This window comes from Selaginella moellendorffii, unplaced genomic scaffold (genome assembly GCF_000143415.4).
Source record: "Selaginella moellendorffii unplaced genomic scaffold, v1.0 SELMOscaffold_28, whole genome shotgun sequence".
NCBI classification, from domain to species: domain Eukaryota; kingdom Viridiplantae; phylum Streptophyta; class Lycopodiopsida; order Selaginellales; family Selaginellaceae; genus Selaginella; species Selaginella moellendorffii.
The window spans coordinates 383281-392464 of NW_003314289.1; positions in this window are offsets into that span (position 1 = coordinate 383281).

Here is a 9184-nt window from a genome sequence, read left to right on the forward strand (position 1 = left end):
ATCCATAGCTCAATCTTTTGAGCCTCGCGAACCTCATTAAGAGAGGTAAATCTTGCTCTATGCTTTGTGGACACTGAACGTCAAGTACTGCAACCGCCGACGGCACAGAATCCTCATCTAGAAAATCCATAGAGGCTGGAATAATAGGCTCGTCAGAAACATGAGAAGAGAATGGAGAAGAAAGAGGAGCTTGAGAAAAGGCATTAGCATCAGCCATAGAACTCTTTGGGTGATGAACAACATCAAAATCATATATTTGAAACTTCAAAGCCCATCGAGCAGTACGACCAACCAGATTCTTCCACTTCAATAATAAAGTAACAGCAGTATGATCACCTTTAAGTAATGTTCAAGAACTATGTAGATATGCATGAAGTTTCTCGAAACCCCAAATTGCTGCTAAACACTCCTCTATCGTGGAGTAGTTCATTTCTGCTGGTTGTAATGTATGGCTTATATAAGCAATGGAATGGCGCTAACCAGGCACACTCGAGCTCTCTTGCATCAACACACCTCTAAGACCAATGTCAGAAGCATCCACACGCAAAAATAAAAGGTCGAGTATAGTCAGGATATGCTAAAACCGGAGGAGTCGTTAATAACTCTTTGAGATCCCTGAACACTCACTCACAATCCAAAGACCAAATGAAAGATGATGTTGATGATTTGAGCAATGCTCACAACGGTGCAATGCGATCAAAAAGATGATCCACAAAACAATCGAGATACTACACCTTGCTCAAAAAGTACTATACATCATTCACACACTTCGGAGTAGGGAACTTTAAAACAGCTACAAGTTTATCAGGATTAACTTGCAAACCCTCATGAGAAATACGGTACCCAAGATAAGTTGTATCCTTGAACCCAAACACGCACTTCAACTGCTTCAACTTTAAACCAACATCGTGTAGCCGATTCAACACTTTACAAACATCATGAACATGCTCCTCCCATGTCCCCTCCGAGTGGATCAAGACATCATCAATGAAGTTAGCAGTCACCTCCAGCATATCGCAAAGAACCTTGTCCATCATTTGCTAAAAAGTTGCTAGAACATTGTTTAAACCAAACGGCATGACCAAAAACTTGTACAAACCAAATGGTGTACGAAAAGCAGTCTTAGGAATATCTTTTTTGGCCATCGGTACTTGCCAGTACCCAGAAGCAAGATCTAGCTTGGTGAACTAACAACTTCATCCCAGACGATTCAAAAAATCAGCAGTGTGAGGAAGAGGGTACACATCTGGGATCATCACTTCGTTTAACGGACAATAGTTGATGCAGAAATAAATACTCCCATCAGGCTTCGTCACAAAATGAGGTTCACATGCCCAAGGACTCCGCAACTTCCGAATAACACCCTTCTCCAACATCTTCTTAACATTTGCACATAAAACCTTAATCTCCTTGGGTATGGGAACTTTGATTGGACGAGCATCCCCGGTTGGAATTGGATGATGTATGGCAATTTTGGCCCCAGATGATAGGTCAAATTAAAAGAGATTAGGATACTCCTTCATGAGCCAGTCCACTGCTGCAACACAAAGATCGTTGGAGGGATCGAAAAAGGGAAGAGCAGAACAAAATGGAAACATGGGAGGAAATAGTGGGGGAACAAAAGTAATGGAAGCAGAGGTAAAAGTAGAGGGACAAAGAGGTACAAAAATGAGAGGAATGGATGAAACATAAGGAAGTATGAAACAAGGGGGAGAAGCCTCAAAATCACACTTACCATGATTGCGCTGCAACCAATCCATACCAAGAATGAGGTCAAAAGCTTAACTCGACACCACCCGCAATGACTGCAACCCAAGCTCAAGATCGGCCACACGCACAACCAGGTCCACCTCATCCCGTGCACATGTATGTGTACGGCCGTTGCCATAAAAAATGAAAACTGGTTTTGCCGCACGACGCAAGTGTAGACGGCAACGTGTGGCAATAGGTCGAGCAATAAAAGATAAACTCAAACCGGTATCAACCAACACGGAGAAAATAATAGGAGACCTCTTGTTATAAAAACGAGCTTGGAAAGTAAACACTGGATGAACCGGTGCCAAGTGCACCCCTTGATGATACTCCCGAAAGAAAGATGGAAGGGTCACTAACTTATTCGCGCAAGGTCCCTCCACTACTCGTGCGACTCCTCATTTTCCGAATGTATCTCGGTGTCCAAACCATCCACTGCAGCAACACCAATGGGATATTGCTAACACCAAGGTCTCCACTCAAGAAATGGAGGTTGCCAATCTGGAAACCACTAACAACGCCGATAAGTATGACCAACTTCATCACACACCCAACAGCGACCATCACGGCCATGACCACGTCCTCACCCTTGTCCTTGGACTGAAGCAGTAGTAGCATCAACCTCCATTGGAAGAGGACCATCACCCATAGGAAGGGGAGTTGAAGGACGGGCAGCGAGAAGTGGAAGAGGCGACGTCTTATAACATTGTGCCAAGGGAAGAGCATCGTCAAGGTGGTGGGAGCAAATGCATGCACAAGTCCGACAAGATCTTGACAAAGTGCTAGCCACAACATTCTTAGCTTGATCCGCTCCGACATGTTTGTCTCCACACGAAGCAAAAGACTTCGAAAACGAACGCCAAATTGCATCACCAACTTAGATGGCCCTTGATGCAGACGATACAATTGTTGGAAGGCATCATCACAATCGTCGGCATGTCCGAAAGCACGTTTGAAGACGTCCGGGAGAACACTCCAATCCCCACGAATAGTTGTGCTCAGACCATTGTACCATTACAATGCCATCCCTTGGAGACATGTGGGAAACTCATGCAAATGTTGAGCATCATCCCAAGAATGATATGTGGCAATCACCATGAAGTGATTGAACCAATAGTACACATCATCCCCAAGATTCCCGTAAAAGAACTCTAGCCGAACACGAGGATTAGCACCAAGAGCAAGAGGAGTTATACCATGTGCTGTGAATGCCACCATCAACTGATTTTGGTTGTTCAATTGCAAATGCATAGCATTAAGCAATTGTACCAACTGCTGCTCTAGAGTCAAAGGAGGAGATTGTTGATCTGCCATAAAGACGGACGAAGAAAGAAAAAGAAGAGAAATAACAAAAAGCGAGAAGGAAATGGGAGATCTAGACAATGCAAAAAGCTAGCTCTAAACCAAAATCCTGAAAAGGAAGAATAAAAGAAAGGAAATGGAAAAAACTAAATCTAAATGATGCAAAAGCTAGATCCAAACCAAAATCCCAAATTCAAGCACTCTTCAGGGACAATCAAAAATGCCCCTCAACTTCACTAATGTGAGTGCTTGGAATATGGAAAGGGAATATAGAAAATCTGCATATCAATTAGCCCAAAAACCCTAGTTTATATACATAAGCAAGTGGTCCGGATTGAAACCAATCTGATGGCTACCAAAATCCCATTACGCTAATATTAGTATATGGCATCGTAGCCGTACACTTGGCCCTCACAAATATAATTTACCTATATATACTATAGTTTCACATATAAAATAGTTTGAGAGACTAATATATATTTTATTAAATCTACTATCTATAATATTTTAAAAATCATACTAGAATCATAAATGTTTGTTTCATAATCTTGATTAAACTTAATAGTTCCTTGTGATGTGCATATTTTATTAGTAATATCACTTAAATTTATATATTTCAGATATATAAATTTAGTAATTTATAAAACAGATTTTAAATGCTAAGTTTTACAAATTTGATTGTTTAAAAACAACTCAATTTTAATAAATAAAAATATTATAAAAATAAAAAGTGTTATTTTTTAATTTATAATCATAACAGTTAATAATATCCAATCTAGAAAATTAAGACTTATTAAAAAATTAAATTTTATTTTATATATTATATAAATGTACTAATGTAGTATTAGTGTTGGCTTCAATAGTGTTAACACATATAAGAAACTAAGAAAATACTCTTACTACTTTTAAAATTTCTTTATGTACTTTAAAATTAATACTTTATTTAATTTATTTTTTGATTAATTTTGTTCTTTATAATATATAAAACTCTTAGATCTTTACATATTTACAATAAATTTTTAGAAATTTATAAAATCCCTATATCATATTTTTACTTTTCTTTACTGCTAAAACTTAAGAAAAAATATTCCTAAAAGTTGATTATCTGTCATAATTAGCATACTTGCTAAGATAAATATAAAAGTATTTTATTTTCTCTTTCTCAAATATTTATATATTTTTACTTCTATTTAGTGCTAAAGCTAAGAAAAAATTCCTAAAAATTGATTATCTTTAAGGTCTAAATATACAGCTACAATGCCATATACTAATATTAACAATTGTACACTAAGATTAGTATAGTAGGATTTTGATATTTGTCAAATTGATTTCAATTCAAACCACTCATATATGTATATAAACTATGGTTTTTGGGCTAATTGATATGCACATTTTTATATTTCATTTTCATATTTCATGCACTCATATTAGTAGAGGTGAGAGGTAGTTTTGATTGTCCTTAAAGAGTTTTTAAATTTGGTCTTTTGATTTAGATTTAACTTTTGCATTGTCTAAATCTCACTTTTCTTGTAACTTTTTCACTTTCTTCTCTTTTATTGTTCCTTTTTTGTTCATTTTCATGACAACCTCCTCCTACTTTGACTTTAAAATAATAGTTGGTGCAATTGCTCAATACTAAAGTTTTAGTTGAATAGTTAGACTTAGTTGATAGTAGTATTCATAACATGTGGTACAGCTCCTCTTGCTCTTACTGCCATTTCTTCTGTCTGAATGGAGTTCTTTCGTGGGAATCCTAAGGATAATATGTACCATTTGTGCAATCACTTTATAATGATTGCCACCTATCATTCTTGGGATGATACTCAATATTTGTGTAAGATTCCCATATGTTTCTAAAGTGGTTTTTTATATTTTTTTTCAATCTTCTCACTTTTATTCCCTTCCATCCCTTTATTTCTACTTTTATTTCCATCACTTTTGTTTTTCTATTACTTCCTATTGTATTTCTATTTTACTCTTCTATTCCCTCTCTAGATCCCTTTGATAGTCTTTGTATCACAATGGTTGACTAACTCAAGAAGGAGTATGTTGATCTCTTTGACTTTGACAAGATTGCAATATGTCATCCTATTCTAACTAAGGATGTTTGTTTAATCAAGGTTCTTGTTCAATGTTAGTCACCAAAGGAAATCAAGATTTTATGCATGAACATCAGAGTATTTAGATGTGTGAACCTTATCTTGTGATGAAACCAGTTCCCTTTTGCATTGACTATCATTCATTAAATAATGTGACTATCTTGGATGTATACCCTCTTCCTCACACTATTAATCTTTTACATTATCTAGGGAAAAGTCATTAGTTCACTAAATTAGATCTTGCTTTTGGGTACTGACAAGTGCCGATGGCTAAGGATGATGTTCCTAAGAGTGTTTTTCATACACCATTTAGTTTATACAACTTCTTGGTGATGTTGTTCAGTTTAAATAATGTTTTAGCAACTTTTTAGCAGATGATGGATGAAGTTCTCTATGATATGCTGAGGTGACTGTTGACTTTATTGATGATGTCTTGATCCACTTAGAGGGACGTGGGAATGCATCTTTGCATCTAAGAACACAACTTGAATGATGTGTAGTGCTTGAGCAAAATGCAATATTTCGATTGTTTTGTTAATTCTTTCTGATTGTACTACACCATTGCGAGCATTACTGAAGTCATCAACATTATCTTTCATGTGGTCTAAAGATTGCAAATAGGCAATTATGGATCTTAAAGAACTTGTTGACAACTCTCCAATTTTGGCATATCTTAATTACACTCAACCTTTCATTTTATGTGTGGATGCTTCTGATATCGGTTTTGGGGGTGTCTGGATGCAAGAAAGCATGAGTATGCCTCAATGTCATCCTATTATATATATCAACTGTACATTACAATTAGCGGAGATAAATTATTCCACAATAGAGAAAGAGTGTTTAGCAATGGTTTAGGGTTTCAAAATGCATATTTACATGGTTTTCAATATTACTATAAGGTGATCATGTTGTAGTTACTTTGTTATTAAATTGAAGAACTTGGTTAATCATACTGCTTAGTGGGCTCTAAAGCTTCAGATATATAATTTTGAGGTTGTTCATCACTATAAGAGTTTTATAATTGATGCTAATGCCCTTTCTTAAATTTTTTTTCCTTCTTCACTCTTTTCTCCTATTCTTGTTAACCCTAATATTCTAGTATCTGTGGATTTTCTAGAGGAGGATCTCATGCCGTCGATGGTTGTTATACTTGATGTTTAGTGTCCACAAGATGCACTACAAAATTTACCTTCTTTTTACCAGGTTTGTGAAGCTCAAAAGTTTGAGTAGTGGATCTGAAAGCTTTACAATAGGTTTGAAAATTTTACATCACTTATTAATGACTTGTTATTTTAGAATTTACATTCTCAATATCACCTTGAGGATGGCCTTCTTTATTTTGTGGGAATAAATTTTGATTATTATTTGTGGTTAGTGGTGTCTTTGATCTTTATTCCATGCTTTCTCCATGTATACCATGATTCTCTTATTCTATATAAGCATATAGGGCATCATTATATAACTGAGAAGCTACACATATCTTTTTATTTTTATCCCATTTGTATGCAGCCCAAGTGTACACTTTATTTAGACAAGTGGAAGAATGCTTGTCAAATATTAATTCTAGGACTTAGCATCAATAGCTTAGAGCAATTGTAAAGGTAAACTCAATTCCATTGGCAGTATTGGATTATGACCATATAGAAGTTTATATAGTGAAGCACTAACAGAACTTTGTACCCTTGTGATATATGCATACCAAAGAGATGGCAAATAACTATCCCACTCTAAATGCTAAAAGTTCACTTACTTTACAATCATTCATTTGGAGGTTTAAATGAACTATTCCACCAAACCATTTATCTATAAATGATAAGCACTTGTGATAGTGTTATGTATCTCCAGTTGAGATGTTAAAATGTGAAATGCCTTATCCATAATGTGGGACCATTATCTGAAAAAATCCATTTTGGACAAGAATGCTAAAACACCACTTGATTAATAAAAAAGTATCTAACAACAATTGCAAATGCACTAGCAAAAACACTGACATCCATATAGCGAGTCAAGTAGTTAGAAGCAATAATAACATACTCATTACCAACAATCAATTGTGGAAAATGCCCCATCAAATTAAATATCACGAACTCAAACAAATGGGAAATTACAATTGACTCCAACTATCCTTTTGCAACATGAGAGATAGTATTATGAGCTTAGAACCAAATATAGTTGTGCACATGCCGGATAACATCATATTGCATCTTGCAACTCCTTAGTCACATATCATATCACATATCTAGTCAACGGAGATCATGCACTATTGAAGATATAGGCTAATCAACCACAATCTGGATCTTTGTGGGATCAACTCTCACTCCATATATTGAAATCAAATGTCTAAAATATTCAATTTTCTCCAAAAAAAACTCATACTTAAATAACTTCAAGTAGAGCTTCTTATCCCTCAAATGTTGCAAAACACTTTACACATGCATCTTATATTCCTCCACTAAAGAGCTAAACACTAGGATATCATCAAAATTATCAATTGTAAACTTTCCCGAGTAAGGTTGTAGAACTTGATTCATCAATCTCTAAAAAGTTGTAGAAACATCTATCGAACTAAATGACATCACTAAAAACTCATAGTGACCCCATCGTCTAGAATGTAATTTTTGGAACATCCTCTGGCTTGACACAAATCTAATAATACCCTTGCCTCAAATCAATATTTGAAAAATATCAAGTATCACAAAGGTAATTGAGAAAATCATTGATAAAGGATTGGGAACATATTCTTCATTATCTTATCATTCAATCCTTTGTAGTTCACATAGAGACACTATATACCATCTTTCTTCTTAACTATCACCACTGAAGCAACCTAAGAAGACTTGTTTATCTATAACCACCCCTTCCAAAGGTACTTAACAAATTGCTTATTAATCTCTTTATCTTTAGTAGGATTAATATGAGTCAATTGTCACTAATAAGGAGTAGCTCCAAGAACCAAATCAATCTCATGTTGAATTCCATGTTTGGGAGGCAAACCATCAGGCAATTCATCTCGAAATACATCTAGAACTCCTCTTAAATGCAATCCATCTAAGCCCCATGCCCATGAACATATGCCAAATTAGATATGAGCATATTAGAAAGAAACAAACCACAAAAGAACTAGTTATCTCATGTGTGCATGTTACCAACTCCAAAGTATTAATCAATGAAGTATCATTATTGTCTGTTATGACAATCTTTTTCATAGTGCCACTAATTTCGATATGCAGAACATTTAAACTCTCAATTGATCCTTGGCTTCACATCATAAAACCATTCCTTCCCAAGAATAACATCTGTGTGACCAAGATCTATAACCTGGAGCAAAGGATGGTCAAGAATCCCTTAAATCATCAAAAGAACACTCGGAGCCTATTCACCGTAAACATAAGTGTTAAATCCATCTACCATAACCACCTCATAGATTACCAAACTCTTTTCCACAAGCAAACCAAGTTACTTCACCACCTTGAAGCTCAATAAGTTGTGTGTAGCACCTAGATAAAAAAGAATACTAACAACACTACCCTGAATGTCCCCTTTGACCTTCACAAGTTAATTGTGCATAAAACCATTGAGCTCTACAGAATTGATATACACTTGAGACTTAAATTTTTGAACTTTTGCCACAAGGTGTGAAAGAGCCACCACAACAAATGCCTGAGTTGTATCCATGATAAATTCCACCACCTTAATATTCTTTGATCCCTTTATAAGAAGACAATCCTTGCTATGATGTCCAGCTTTGTGATAATGAAAAAAATTGCCCTCTACCTTATCCTTCTCTTGCTAATGTAAACAATTTCTTTTAGCCTTATTGTCATCTTCACTTTTTGAGCTATGATGGAACAATTGTTTCTTCCTTGAATATGAAGCATTAGGGCTGGTATTGACTACCCTATAAATCATCCTATTGACCAGAGTTGACTAAGTTGATTGATAGTTTGGGCAAAAATATTTGAGCTTTAGTGATAGCATTAGTCAACATTGCTGGAAAATCCTTTTTACTTTTTGCTACACATCCATTGAGC